General features: G+C 51.8%; 1 protein-coding gene across 1 annotated transcript in view; it reads right to left on the bottom strand.

Annotated features, from left to right (window-relative positions):
- ERI3 (ERI1 exoribonuclease family member 3) overlaps positions 1 to 15250 on the bottom strand; it is a 275711-nt gene that overhangs the window by 127998 nt on the left and 132463 nt on the right. The gene's annotated exons all lie outside the window — the stretch shown is intronic.

Below are 15250 nucleotides of genomic sequence, written 5' to 3'. Positions count from 1 at the left end.
ATGAGTCTCCTTCCCCCTCTGGCAGCTGATTGTATAGCGCCTTCTTACTTCCCATTCAGAAGGAGTATTCTTCAGCTACACTACAATGTAATTCAGAGGGTCTGATCCTCCTTACTGGGCAGAAAGTGATTTCTATTGACTGCCCTACAAGGAACAGAGGATCGGTAAACAGAGGCCTGGCAGTGGGAGAGCAGCAGAGCATGCATGTCCTCCAGCGCTCAGCTCAGGAGCTGGAATGTACTGAAAACATAGTGACGCTATACTGTGTAAGTAACTGAACACCAGGTGGAGCCATATTATGTAAGTAACTGAACACCAGGTGGAGCCATACTATGTAAATAACTGAACACCAGGGAGAGCCATACTATGTAAGTAACGGAACACCAGGTGGAGCCATACTATGTAAGTAACTGAACACCAGGTGGAGCCATACTATATAAGTAACTGATCACCATGTGTAGCCATACTATGTAAGTAACTGATCACCAGGGAGAGCCATACTATGTAAATAACTGAACACCAGGTGGAGCCATACTATGTAAATAACTGAACACCAGGTGGAGCCATATTATGTTAGTAACTGATCACCAGGTGGAGCCATACTATGTAAGTAACTGAACACCAGGTGGAGCAATATTATGTTAGTAACTGATCACCAGGTAGAGCAATACTATGTAAGTGACTGAACACCAGGGGGAGCCATACTATGTAAGAAAGTAAGCACCAGGAGAAGCCATACTATGTAAGTAACTGATCACCAGGGAGAGCCATACTATGTAAGTAACTGAACACCAGGGGGAGCCATACTATGTTAGTAACTGATCACCAGGTGGAGCCATACTATGTAAGTGACTAAACACCAGGTGGAGCCATACTATGTAAGTGACTGAACACCAGGGGAAGCCATACTATGTAAGAAAGTAAGCACCAGGAACAGCCATACTATGTAAGTAACTGAACACAAGGTGGAGCCATACTATGTAAGTAACTGAACACCAGGTGGCGCCATACTATGTAAGTAACTGATCACAAGGTGGAGCCATACTATGAAAGTAACTGAACACCAGGGGGAGCTATACTATGTAAGTAAATGATCACCAGGGGGAGCCATACTATGTAAGTAACTGAACACCAGGTGGAGCCATACTATGTAAGTAACTGAACACCAGGTGGAGCCATACTATGTAAGTACCTGAACATCAGGGGGCCATACTATGTAAGTAACTGATCACCAGGTGGAGCCATACTATGTAAGTAACTGAACACCAGGGGGCCATACTATGTAAGTAACTGAACACCAGGGGGAGCCATACTATGTAAGTAACTGAACACCAGGTGGAGCCATACTATGTAAGTCACTGAACACCAGGTGGAGCCATACTATGTAAGTAACTGAACACCAGGTGGAGCCATACTATGTAAGTAACTGAACACCAGGGGGAGCCATACTATGTTAGTAACTGATCACCAGGTGGAGCCATACTATGTAAGTGACTAAACACCAGGTGGAGCCATACTATGTAAGTGACTGAACACCAGGGGAAGCCATACTATGTAAGAAAGTAAGCACCAGGAACAGCCATACTATGTAAGTAACTGAACACAAGGTGGAGCCATACTATGTAAGTAACTGAACACCAGAGGGCGCCATACTATGTAAGTAACTGATCACAAGGTGGAGCCATACTATGAAAGTAACTGAACACCAGGGGGAGCTATACTATGTAAGTAAATGATCACCAGGGGGAGCCATACTATGTAAGTAACTGAACACCAGGTGGAGCCATACTATGTAAGTACCTGAACACCAGGTGGAGCCATACTATGTAAGTAACTGAACATCAGGGGGCCATACTATGTAAGTAACTGATCACCAGGTGGAGCCATACTATGTAAGTAACTGAACACCAGGGGGCCATACTATGTAAGTAACTGAACACCAGGGGGAGCCATACTATGTAAGTAACTGAACACCAGGTGGAGCCATACTATGTAAGTCACTGAACACCAGGTGGAGCCATACTATGTAAGTAACTGAACACCAGGTGGAGCCATACTATGTAAGTAACTGAACACCAGGTGGAGCCATACTATGTAAATGCCTGAACACCAGGTGGTGCCATACTATGTAAGTAACTGAACACCAGGTGGAGCCATACTATCTAAGTAACTGAACACCAGGTGGAGTCATACTATGTAAGTAACTGAACACCAGGTGGTGCCATACTATGTAAGTAACTGAACACCAGGGGGCCATACTATGTAAGTAACTGATCAACAGGTGGAGCCATACTATGTAAGTAAGTGAGCACCAGGAGGCGCCATACTATGTAAGTAACTGATCACCAGGTGGAGCCATACTATGTAAGTAACTGAACACCAGGGGGCGCCATACTATGTAAGTAACTGATCACCAGGTGGAGCCATACTATGTAAGTAAATGAACACCAGGTGGAGCCATACTATGTAAGTAACTGAACACCAGGTGGAGCTATACTATGTAAGTAACTGATCACCAGGAGGCACCATAGCATGTAAGTAACTGAACACCAGAGGGAGCCATACTATGTAAGTAACTTAACACCAGGATTTGCCATACTATGTATGTAAATGAACATGTGACCCCTGCACACACAGGATCCCCAGCACCATTTGGTGTCTGTGTAAAGCACTGTAGACTGTTTGTGAGTTGTCAGAGCTTCGCCGCCATTAAGATCATATCTGACATTTGTGCCGCTCTCGCGGCTCCTGTCATTGATCAAAATAAATTCCTCCCATTTAAGTGTCCTCAGGGGATGATAACAAGTGTGATGACGAGAATCGCGAGGTCGTACAAACCTCGTCTGCCTCATCCTTATTTCCTTCTCATTATTTGTCTTCACCTTCAACCAAATAAGGCTACATTCACATGACCATATGTGTTTTGTGGTCCGCAAAAAATACAGATGACGTCCATATGGCATCAGTTTTTTTGCGGATCCATTGTAACAATGCCTATCCTTGTCTGCAAAATGGACAAGACTAGGACACGTTCTATCTTTTTTGGGGGGCTACGGAAAGGACATACTGATGCGGACACGAAAACAAAATATGTTCGTGTGAATGTAGCGTAATGCTGAGTTCACACTTCAGTCAAAAACACAGAATAGGTGCAGATATTTCCATTATACCTGATATCTGTAAAGGCTTCACCACAGATTTTGGCTCACAATAACTAATGGAAATAACTCACCAAAAAACTGAAGTGTGAACTTAGCCTTAGGGATTTTTCATTCTTGCTTTGTGTCATTCCAGTTTTGAGACCCAGCAGAGGATCTCAAAACCGGGCCAAAACAGTTCCGTCTTGTCCCCAATCATTGTCAATGAGGACAAAACTGATCAGCGAAATGGAAAAAACTGCATCCGGCAGCAAAATAAATGTAAGTCAATGATGCCGGATCTGTTTCATTTACTTACATAGTATGGTGCCACCTGGTGTTCATTTACTTAAATAGTATGGCTCCACCTGGTGATCAGTTACTTACATAGTATGGCTCCACCTATTGATCAGTTACTTACATAGTATGGCGCCAGCTGGTGTTGTTACTTACATAGTATGGCGCCACCTGGTGCTCAGTCACTTACATAGTATGGCTCCACCTGTTGATCAGTTACTTACATAGTATGGCGCCACCTGGTGTTGTTACTTACATAGTATGGCTCCACCTGGTGCTCAGTCACTTACATAGTGTGGCTCCACCTGGTGTTTAGTTACTTACATAGTATAGCTCCACCTGGTGTTCAGTTACTTACATAGTATGGCTCCACCTGGTGTTCAGTTACTTACATAGTGTGGCTCCACCTGGTGTTCAGTTACTTACATAGTATGGCTCCACCTGTTGATCAGTTACTTACATAGTATGGCTCCACCTCCTATTAAGTTACTTACATAGTATGGCTCCACCTGCTATTACGCTTATTACATAGTATGGCTCCACCTGGTGTTCAGTTACTTACACAGTATGGCTCCACCTGGTGTTCAGTTACTTACATAGTATGGCTCCACCTGGTGTGCAATTACTTACATAGTATGGCTCCACCTGTTGATCAGTTACTTACATAGTATGGCGCCAGCTGGTGTTGTTACTTACATAGTATGGCTCCACCTGGTGATCAGTCACTTACATAGTATGGCTCCACCTGTTGATCAGTTACTTACATAGTATGGCGCCACCTGGTGTTGTTACTTACATAGTATGGCTCCACCTGGTGCTCAGTCACTTACATAGTATGGCTCCACCTGGTGTTTAGTTACTTACATAGTATAGCTCCACCTGGTGTTCAGTTACTTACATAGTATGGCTCCACCTGGTGTTCAGTTACTTACATAGTGTGGCTCCACCTGGTGTTCAGTTACTTACATAGTATGGCTCAACCTGTTGATCAGTTACTTACATAGTATGGCGCCACATGGTGTTGTTACTTACATAGTATGTCCCCACCTGGTGTTCAGTTACTTACATGGTATGGCTCCACCTGTTGATCAGTTACTTAAATAGTATGGCTCCACCTGCTGATCAGTTACTTACATAGTATGGCTCCACCTGGTGTTCAGTTACTTACATAGTATGGCTTCACCTGGTGTTCAGTTACTTACATAGTGTGGCTCCACCTGTTGATCCGTTACTTACATAGTATGGCTCCACCTGGTGATCAGTTACTTACATAGTATGGCTCCCCCTGGTGTTCAGTTACTTACATAGTATGGCGCCACCTGGTGTTCATTTACTTACATAGTATGGCTCCACCTGGTGTTCAGTTACTTACATAGTATGGCTCCACCTGGTGTTCAGTTACTTACATAGCGTGGCTCCACCTGTTGATCCGTTACTTACATAGTATGGCGCCACATGGTGTTGTTACTTACATTGTATAGCTCCCCCTGGTGTTGTTACTTATATAGTATGGCTCCACCTGGTGTTCAGTTACTTACATAGTATGGCTCCACCTGGTATTCAGTTACTTACATAGTATGGCTCCACCTGGTGTTCATTTACTTACATAGTATGGCTCCACCTGGTGCTCAGTCACTTACATAGTATGGCTCCACCTGGTGTTCAGTTACTTACATAGTATGGCTCCACCTGGTGTTCAGTTACTTACATAGTATGGCTCCACCTGGTGTTCAGTTACTTACATAGTGTGGCTCCACCTGTTGATCCGTTACTTACATAGTATGGCGCCACATGGTGTTGTTACTTACATAGTATGGCTCCACCTGGTGATCAGTTACTTACATAGTATGGCTCCCCCTGGTGTTCAGTTACTTACACAGTATGGCGCTACTTGGTGTCTAGTTACTTACATAATATGGCTCCACCTGGTGTTCATTTAATTACCGTACATAGTATGGCTCCACCTGGTGTTCAGTTACTTACATAGTATGGCTTCACCTGGTGTTCAGTTACTTACATAGTATGGCTCCCCCTGGTGTTCAGTTACTTACACAGTATGGCGCTACTTGGTGTCTAGTTACTTACATAATATGGCTCCCCCTGGTGTTCATTTAATTACCGTACATAGTATGGCTCCACCTGGTGTTCAGTTACTTACATAGTATGGCTCCACCTGGTGTTCAGTTACTTACATAGTATTGCTCCACCTGGTGTTCAGTTACTTACATAGTATGGCACCACCTGGTGTTCAGTTACTTACATAGTATGGCTCCACCTGGTGTTCAGTTACTTACATAGTATGGCTCCACCTGGTGTTCAGTGCATTCCAGCTCCTGAGCTGAGAGCTGAAGGACATGCATGCTCGGTTGTTCTCCCACTGCCAGGCCTCTGCATACCAATCCTCTGTTACTTGTAGGGCAGCCAATAGAAATCACTTTCTGCCCAGTAAGGAGGAGCAGATCCTCTGCAGTACATGGCAGTGTAGCTGGAGAATACTCCTTCTGCTGGGAAAGTAAGAAGGCGCTATACAATCAGCTGTCAGAGGGGGAAAGAAGACTCATTCTGTCCAGATTTGCTCGCAGCAGCACCAAGGAAGTAAAAAATGAAGAAACTTTTTCTTGTTGTAAATGACTCCCGGGAACACGTTCTGGCTGTTGTAACCTGACATCAGTCACCATTATTAGTTCTGGGTATAACCCAGCTTCCTGCACTGCAGACCCTGGGAAAGGCAAATGGGTCAAAACTGCCAGCGTTGTTGTTACCCAACTTTCCTAGAGACAGATAAGAAAAAGCTGACCATATGACCTCATATTTGTAGGTGTGCGTGTTACCTGCTCTGAGGGGGATCTGCCGGTGCATGTCACCATCTCCGAACATCCTTAGACTGCTTAGGCCAAACCCCCCAGATGATGTCATGCGCTATCATGTATGATGTCATCATGCTGTATCAGATGTATGTACAGTATGATGATCATGTGTTTGGTGGTATAGTGAGGTAGCTCCGCCTACTGCGATTACTTCACAGTGTCATATCTCATTGCATCTCTGCAGCGGCCACTCTCACTGTCATTATTATTACAACACTACTACTCCCATCAGAGCACTGGTGATCAGAAGAGATAACCCCGCACCTCTCCTGTGCTGATAAATAAATGAAGCCGATGGTAAATCCGATTCCCCGTCGCACTCAGGCGGTTTATATTCTCGCTGTCCTCCGCCATAATAAGATACAGTTGTTAATAGCGGCGGAGACACCAACTTGGCAGCAGATTTCCCAGTTTAATTTGTAAATCGGTTCCCCCGGCGTGGAGGGCGATGGCGCACGGGCCCCGCGCAGATTGAAATGTAAATTGCTTGGAAAGAGGAGATGAAGAAGGAGCTGGATCCACTAGGTACAAAGGATGACATCATGCGTGCAAGGGCCACAATACGGATCGCGGGGTCCGGGGGAGGCAGGAGGAGATGGAAGAAAAGAAGAAGCTTCATGGTGGTCTGCGAGAAGGAAAGATGCCAAGGAAAGAGCTGGCACCGCGACAACCCCTACCCTAAATGTGAATCAGAAGAACAGGAGGTGCAGGGTGAGGGAAAGAGTGCAGGGGGGCAGAGAGGAGAGGGCTGAGAGCAGGGGGACAGAAAGGAGGGGGCTGAGGGCAGGGGTGCGGAGAGGAGGGGGCTGAGAGCAGGGGGACAGAAAGGAGGGGGCTGAGGGCAGGGGTGCGGAGAGGAGGGTGCGGAGAGGAGAGGGCTGTGGGCAGGGGGACAGAAAGGAGGGGGCTGAGGGCAGGGGTGCGGAGAGGAGGGTGCGGAGAGGAGGGGGCTGAGAGCAGGGGGACAGAGGCTGAGGGCAGGGGGGCAGAGAGGAGGGGGCTGAGAGAAGGGGGACAGAAAGGAGGGGGCTAAGGGCAGGGGTGCGGAGAGGAGGGGGCAGGGGGACAGAGAGGAGGGGGCTAAGGGCAGGGGTGCGGAGAGGAGGGGGCTGAGGGCAGCGGGACAGAGAGGAGGGGGCTGAGGGCAGGGGTGCGGAGAGGAGGGGGCTGAGGGCAGGGGGGCAGAGAGGAGGGGGACAGAGGATGAGGCTGAGGGCAGGGGGATAGAGAGGAGGGGGCTAAGGGCAAGGGGGCAGAGAGGAGAGGGCTAAGGGCAGGGGGACAGAGAGGAGGGGGCTGAGGGCAGGGGGACAGAGAGGAGGGGGCTGAGGGCAGAGAGGAGAGTGCTAAGGGCAGGGGGACAGAGAAGAGGGGGCTGAGGGCAGGGGGACAGAGAGGAGGGGGCTGAGGGCAGGGGTGCGGAGAGGAGGGGGCTGAGGGCAGGGGGGCAGAGAGGAGGGGGACAGAGGATGAGGCTGAGGGCAGGGGGATAGAGAGGAGGGGGCTAAGGGCAAGGGGGCAGAGAGGAGAGGGCTAAGGGCAGGGGGACAGAGAGGAGGGGGCTGAGGGCAGGGGGACAGAGAGGAGGGGGCTGAGGGCAGAGAGGAGAGTGCTAAGGGCAGGGGGACAGAGAAGAGGGGGCTGAGGGCAGGGGTGCGGAGAGGAGGGGGCTGAGGGCAGGGGGACAGAGAGGAGGGGGCAGGGGGACAGAGAGGAAGGGGCTGAGGGCAGGGGTGCGGAGAGGAGGGGGCAGGGGGACAGAGAGGAAGGGGCTGAGGGCAGGGGTGCGGAGAGGAGGGGGCAGGGGGACAGAGAGGAAGGGGCTGAGGGCAGGGGTGCGGAGAGGAGGGGGCTGAGGGCAGGGGGACAGAGAGGAGGGGGCAGGGGGACAGAGAGGAAGGGGCTGAGGGCAGGGGTGCGGAGAGGAGGGGGCTGAGGGCAGGGGGACAGAGAGGAGGGGGCAGGGGGACAGAGAGGAAGGGGCTGAGAGCAGGGGTGCGGAGAGGAGGGGGCTGAGGGACAAAGAGGATAAGGGTGAGGACAGGGGGACAGAGAGGAGGGGACAGAGAGGAGGGGGCTGAGAGCAGGGGGACAGAGAGGATGGGGCTGAGGGCAGGGGTGCGGAGAGGAGGGGGCTGAAAGCAGGGGGACAGAGAGGAGGGGGCTGAGGGCAGAGAGGAGAGGGCTGAGGGCAGAGAGGAGAAGGCTGAGGGCAGAGAGGAGAAGGCTGAGGGCAGAGAGGAGAAGGCTGAGGGCAGAGAGGAGAAGGCTGAGGGCAGAGATGAGGGGGTTGAGGGCAGGGGGACAGAGAGGAGGGGGCTGAGGGCAGGGGGACAGAGAGGAGGGGGCTGAGGGCAGGGGGACAGAGAGGAGGGGGCTGAGGGCAGGGGGACAGAGAGGAGGGGGCTGAGGGCAGGGGCGGCAGAGAGGAGGGGGCAGGGGGACAGAGAGGAGGGGGCTGAGGGCAGGGGGGGCAGAGAGGAGGGGGCTGAGGACAGAGAGGAGGGGGCTTAGGGCAGGGGGACAGAGAGGAGAGGGCTGGGGTGCGGAGAGGAGAGGGCTGGGGTGCGGAGAGGAGGGGGCTGGGGGACAGAGAGGAGGGGTCTGAGGGCAGGGGGGTGGAGAGGAGAGGGCTGAGGGACAGAGAGGAGGTGGCTGCCCTCAGCCCTCTCCTCTCCACCCCCCTGCCCTCAGCCCTCTCCTCTCCACCCCCCTGCCCTTAGCCCCTCCTCTCTGTCCTCCAGCCCCCTCCTCTCTGTCTCTGATGGCAGAGTGGAGGGTGCAGAGGGCAGAGAGGAAGGGGCTGAGGGCAGAGAGGAGGCGGCTAAGGGAAAGAGGAGGGGCTGAGGGCAAAGAGGAGGGGCTGAGGTCAGGGGTGCGGAGAGGAGGGGGCTGAGGGCAAGGGGGAAAGAGGAGGGGGCTGAGGGCAGGGGGACAGAGAGGAGGGGGCAGGGGGACAGAGAGGAGGGGGCTGAGGGCAGGGGGACAGAGAGGAGAGGGTTGAGGGCAGGGGGGAAAGAGGAGGGGCTGAGGTCAGGGGGACAGAGAGGAGGGGGCTGAGGGCAGGGGGACAGAGAGGAGAGGGCTGAGGGCAGAGAGGAGAGGGCTAAGGGCAGGGGGACAGAGAGGAGGGGGCTGAGGGCAGGGGGACAGAGAGGAGAGGGCTGAGGGCAGGGGGGAAAGAGGAGGGGGCTGAGGTCAGAGAGGTCTGGCAGAAATCAGGACTGACGATGTGTGAAGAGGGCAGGAGAAAACAGCAGGGAGGCAGAGGGCAGGATAGCTGGGGGCAGAGGCACATATATAGCAGAAGACAGAGTATGGGGGGCAGGATGGCCAACGAAGGGAAAAGAGGGTAGGGGGGCCAAGGGGGGTCAGGGCTCAGGTTAATAAAGGTCATTGACCCCTCCCTCTGCTGTGGTCAGCTCCATCCACCTGTAGATGCCCCTCACCTCCCGCTGGGTGTTATGGGTTTGATGGGGAGAACAGAGCTCAGGCTACGATGTAACCACCGTCACAAACACAATAGGGGAGATTTATTATCTGCTTTGCACCAGAAAAGTGCCTCTATATACGCCACCCTCAACACTTTCCCAAAAGGGGGAGTGGCAAGGACACGGAAGGGGCGTGGCCAACAGCAGATACAAATTTATCTTCATTTAGTCTAGTTTTCTGGCGCAAATTAGGGCAGACATCTGCAGCAGTTCAGAGCCGACGTACACAGACTGCCGGAGGGATCGCCTGCGACTCGTCATAAATGTGTCTTGATAAATCTCCCCCAATGTTTCACAGGTTGCTGGGTCCCAATGAACAGATGGTGATGACCGAAACGTCTGTTGTCAGTTGTCGGGACGGGCATCATGGCGACAAAGTTGGCAACCACAGCTACAAGCCCATGGCTTACATATGGCGTCTGCACTGAAGAATCAGGGAACGGCGACACATGAGCGCGTCAATCGCCATCAGCAGATCAGGTACAAGTGCCGAGACGACGTGACGGAACCAGATGGACGGGAGCGTGTGAAGCGGCTGATTGGACGCAGCGTCTCCGGAAATTTACAGCTAATAACGGCATATTTGCCGCCTGTTACTTCCCTGTTAGCACATAATTAAGTGGTGCGGACGTAAGACTCCGCCGCCGCCGCCTCCCTCTTTGCTGTGCAGATAATTAATAGATAACGGCGTTAATCCAGGGGGAGATGATCAGCAATTAAAACTCCTAATTAAGTCTGCTCATAATTCACTGGAATTACACTTTATGTACACAAAGGGGAGCGCGCACCGGCACGTCCGCCCGCGGATAAACAGCTTCTGATGTCTTCATTGTTCGCAGCTCTCACCGGTCAAGACCTGGGCCGGCGTCAGACGCAAATCAAAACAATGCGGCGGATGTGAAACGCCAACGTACGGAAAACCATGTTACCAGGAGCTGGCAGCACAAAAGAGCACCTTCCGCAACCTGAGGCATGAGGCTCCCTGTGTCTCTAACCTCACAGGCTCACTACGTAAAAAGCGTCATTTTCCCTCCTTTTAGGTTACACTGTCTCTTAAAGGGCCACACACCCTTATAAATGCCATTACATGAAATAATTTAAAGACATCAAAATTATATCTGGTCAAAGAAAAGCGCGCAATAAAGCAAATCCTTATGTCTCCGCCACTTTCAGGATATACCCATCAGATTCCAGGAAAGCTGGGGCACAGTGATCACCAGCTTTACAGGTCACACAGGTCACGGCACCCAGTTTTCCCAGAGTCCTGAATGTGACAGCAGAGGATTTCTGGACGTCTTCTTCAGATCTCAAGGTCGGCACAGGGGATGAGCCCCAACCTGCCGCCTGGCTGAAGGTCAGGTTGTCACATTATGAATATTCAGCGAGCGCCGATCAATCGCCTTTTAATTGTTTTTCTCCTGGTGTTGGCGCAGAGATCGATCAGATCCAGAGGAGGCGCTCACACCCTGAGATAAGAAGAGGAAGAGACGGCGTAAAAATTATCACGGAGCAAAGATGTCGCCCCTCGCATGTCGCGTACAACATGGAAGTTATATCACGAATACACCCGTCATGGCTACGACCTGACTGCGGGGCCACAATCAAAGGTTAATCAATAGCCTCAGAATAAGCCATTTATGATCTCACGCCGATGACATTCGCCAAACAACCGGGATGAACATCTCTGTGCAGGAATCCGAGGCTTCACGTCACCAGTGCTAGTCACAGCGGCTGACCCCAAAGGAGTGACCTTGGTGGTAATCACCCCAAAAATACTGGACCGTCGCCCTGAACCGTACAGCAACAAAAACATAAAGGGGGGAGGGGATCACTGCGTGTTATTCAAGTGCAAATGTGTGGCTCAGACACAAGGAGCGAGAGACGAGAAGGAAGAAAATAGGAGTGAGATATAAGGAGTAAGATACCAGGAGAGAGAAATGAGAAGAGCAATACGAGGAGCAAGACATGAGGAGCGGGATACGAGGAGGAAGACATGAGGAGCGGGATACAAGGAGCAAGACATGAGGAGCGGGATACGAGGAGCAAGACATGAGGAGCAAGACATGAGGAGCGGGATACGAGGAGCAAGACATGAGGAGCGGGATATGAGGAGCAAGACATGAGGAGCAAGACACGAGGAGCGGGATACGAGGAGGAAGACATGAGGAGCGGGATACAAGGAGCAAGACATGAGGAGCGGGATACGAGGAGGAAGACATGAGGAGCGGGATACAAGGAGCAAGACATGAGGAGCAAGACATGAAGAGCGGGATACGAGGAGCAAGACATGAGGAGCGGGATATGAGGAGCAAGACATGAGGAGCGGGATACGAGGAGGAAGACATGAGGAGCGGAATACGAGGAGCAAGACACGAGGAGCGGAATACGAGGAGCAAGACACGAGGAGCGGAATACGAGGAGCAAGACACGAGGAGCAGGATTCGAGGAGCAAGACACGAGGAGCGGGATACGAGGAGCAATACATGAGGAGCGGGATACGAGGAGCAAGACACGAGGAGCAAGACACAAGGCGCAAGATATGAGGAGCGGGATACGAGGAGCAAGACACGAGGAGCAAGACACGAGGAGCAGGATACGAGGAGTAAGATACGAGGAGTAAGACACGAGGAGCAAGACACGAGGAGCAAGACACGAGGAGCAAGACACGAGGCGCAAGATATGAGGAGCGGGATACAAGGAGCAAGACATGAGGAGCGGGATACAAGGAGCAAGACACGAGGAGCGGGATACGAGGAGCAAGACACGAGGAGCGGGATACGAGGAGCAAGACACGAGAAGCGGGATACGAGGAGCAAGACACGAGGAGCGGGATACGAAGAGCAAGACACGAGGAGCAAGACACGAGGAGCGGGATACGAGGAGCAAGACACGAGGAGCGGGATACGAGGAGCAAGACACGAGAAGCGGGATACGAGGAGCAAGACACGAGAAGCGGGATACGAGGAGCAAGACACGAGGAGCAAGACACGAGGAGCAAGACACGAGGAGCGGGCTACGAGGAGCAAGACACGAGGAGCGGGATACGAGGAGCAAGACACGAGAAGCGGGATACGAGGAGCAAGACACGAGGAGCGGGATACGAGGAGCAAGACACGAGGAGCGGGATACGAGGAGCAAGACACGAGGAGCGGGATACGAGGAGCAAGACACGAGAAGCGGGATACGAGGAGCAAGACACGAGAAGCGGGATACGAGGAGCAAGACACGAGAAGCGGGATACGAGGAGCAAGACACGAGGAGCGGGATACAAGGAGCAAGACACGAGGAGCGGGATACGAGGAGCGGGATACGAGGAGCAAGACACGAGGAGCGGGATACGAGGAGCGGGATACGAGGAGCAAGACATGAGGAGCGGGATATGAGGAGCAAGACATGAGGAGCAAGACACGAGGAGCGGGATACGAGGAGGAAGACATGAGGAGCGGGATACAAGGAGCAAGACATGAGGAGCAAGACATGAAGAGCGGGATACGAGGAGCAAGACATGAGGAGCGGGATATGATGAGCAAGACATGAGGAGCAAGACATGAGGAGCGGGATACGAGGAGGAAGACATGAGGAGCGGAATACGAGGAGCAAGACACGAGGAGCGGAATACGAGGAGCAAGACACGAGGAGCGGAATACGAGGAGCAAGACACGAGGAGCAGGATTCGAGGAGCAAGACACGAGGAGCGGGATACGAGGAGCAAGACATGAGGAGCGGGATACGAGGAGCAAGACACGAGGAGCAAGACACAAGGCGCAAGATATGAGGAGCGGGATACGAGGAGCAAGACACGAGGAGCAAGACACGAGGAGCAGGATACGAGGAGTAAGATACGAGGAGTAAGACACGAGGAGCAAGACACGAGGAGCAAGACACGAGGAGCAAGACACGAGGCGCAAGATATGAGGAGCGGGATACAAGGAGCAAGACATGAGGAGCGGGATACAAGGAGCAAGACACGAGGAGCGGGATACGAGGAGCAAGACACGAGGAGCGGGATACGAGGAGCAAGACACGAGAAGCGGGATACGAGGAGCAAGACACGAGGAGCGGGATACGAAGAGCAAGACACGAGGAGCAAGACACGAGGAGCGGGATACGAGGAGCAAGACACGAGGAGCGGGATACGAGGAGCAAGACACGAGAAGCGGGATACGAGGAGCAAGACACGAGAAGCGGGATACGAGGAGCAAGACACGAGGAGCAAGACACGAGGAGCGGGCTACGAGGAGCAAGACACGAGGAGCGGGATACGAGGAGCAAGACACGAGAAGCGGGATACGAGGAGCAAGACACGAGGAGCGGGATACGAGGAGCAAGACACGAGGAGCGGGATACGAGGAGCAAGACACGAGGAGCGGGATACGAGGAGCAAGACACGAGAAGCGGGATACGAGGAGCAAGACACGAGAAGCGGGATACGAGGAGCAAGACACGAGGAGCGGGATACGAGGAGCAAGACACGAGGAGCGGGATACGAGGAGCAAGACACGAGGAGCGGGATACGAGGAGCGGGATACGAGGAGCAAGACACGAGGAGCGGGATACGAGGAGCGGGATACGAGGAGCAAGACACGAGGAGCGGGATACGAGGAGCAAGACATGAGGAGCGGGATACGAGGAGCGGGATACGAGGAGCGGGATACGAGGAGCAAGACACGAGGAGCGGGATACGAGGAGCAAGACATGGGGAGCGGGATGTGAAGTGAGATATCAGGAGAGAACTAGTTTAGTGCTCTCATTAACAGAAACAAAAAAAGAGTTTTGCAGGTTTGATACCTTTTAATGGCTAAAAAAGATAGAAGCAATGATGTTACATAGCGAGACATCACCAGTCCCTTCATCAGGCATACATATCAGGAGAGAGACATGAGGAGCAAGATATGAGGAAACAACACGCGACATACAAGGAATGATTTACAAGTAGCAGGAAATAAGGAGCAGGATATGAGGAAGAAGATAAAAGGAGTGAGATAAGAAAGGGAAACATGAGAAGCGAGAAACGAGAAGTGGGATACGAGGAGCAAGACACAAGGGATGGGGTACGAACAGGAAGAGATGAAGAAACAAGAGTGACATACAAGGAGTGATATCCAAGGAGTTGGGAATGAGGAGTGAGAGGAAAACATGAGGGGCGAAATAAGAGAGAGGGAAACGAGAAGTGAGATAGGAGGAGCCACAACTGAGGACCTATCGTACAGAACAGGAGCAGAATGAGGAGCTGGAAATGATCAGCAAGATCAAAGGAGATAGATAGAAGGAAAGAGGTAAGAGGAGCGAGATATAAAGAGCGAAAAAGAAAGGAGAAGCAAAATAAGAAAGGGACCAAAAAAGCAGAATAGTGAGTGCAGCTCTGGAGTATAATACAGGATAAGTAATGTATGTACACAGTGACTGCACCAGCAGAATAGTGAGTGCAGCTCTGGAGTATAATACAGGATGTAACTGA

This window comes from Bufo bufo, chromosome 9, assembly GCF_905171765.1.
Source record: "Bufo bufo chromosome 9, aBufBuf1.1, whole genome shotgun sequence".
In the NCBI taxonomy this organism is placed as follows: domain Eukaryota; kingdom Metazoa; phylum Chordata; class Amphibia; order Anura; family Bufonidae; genus Bufo; species Bufo bufo.
Note: the sequence above shows the minus strand (reverse complement) of the source record. Positions and strands in the feature narration are given on the sequence as shown.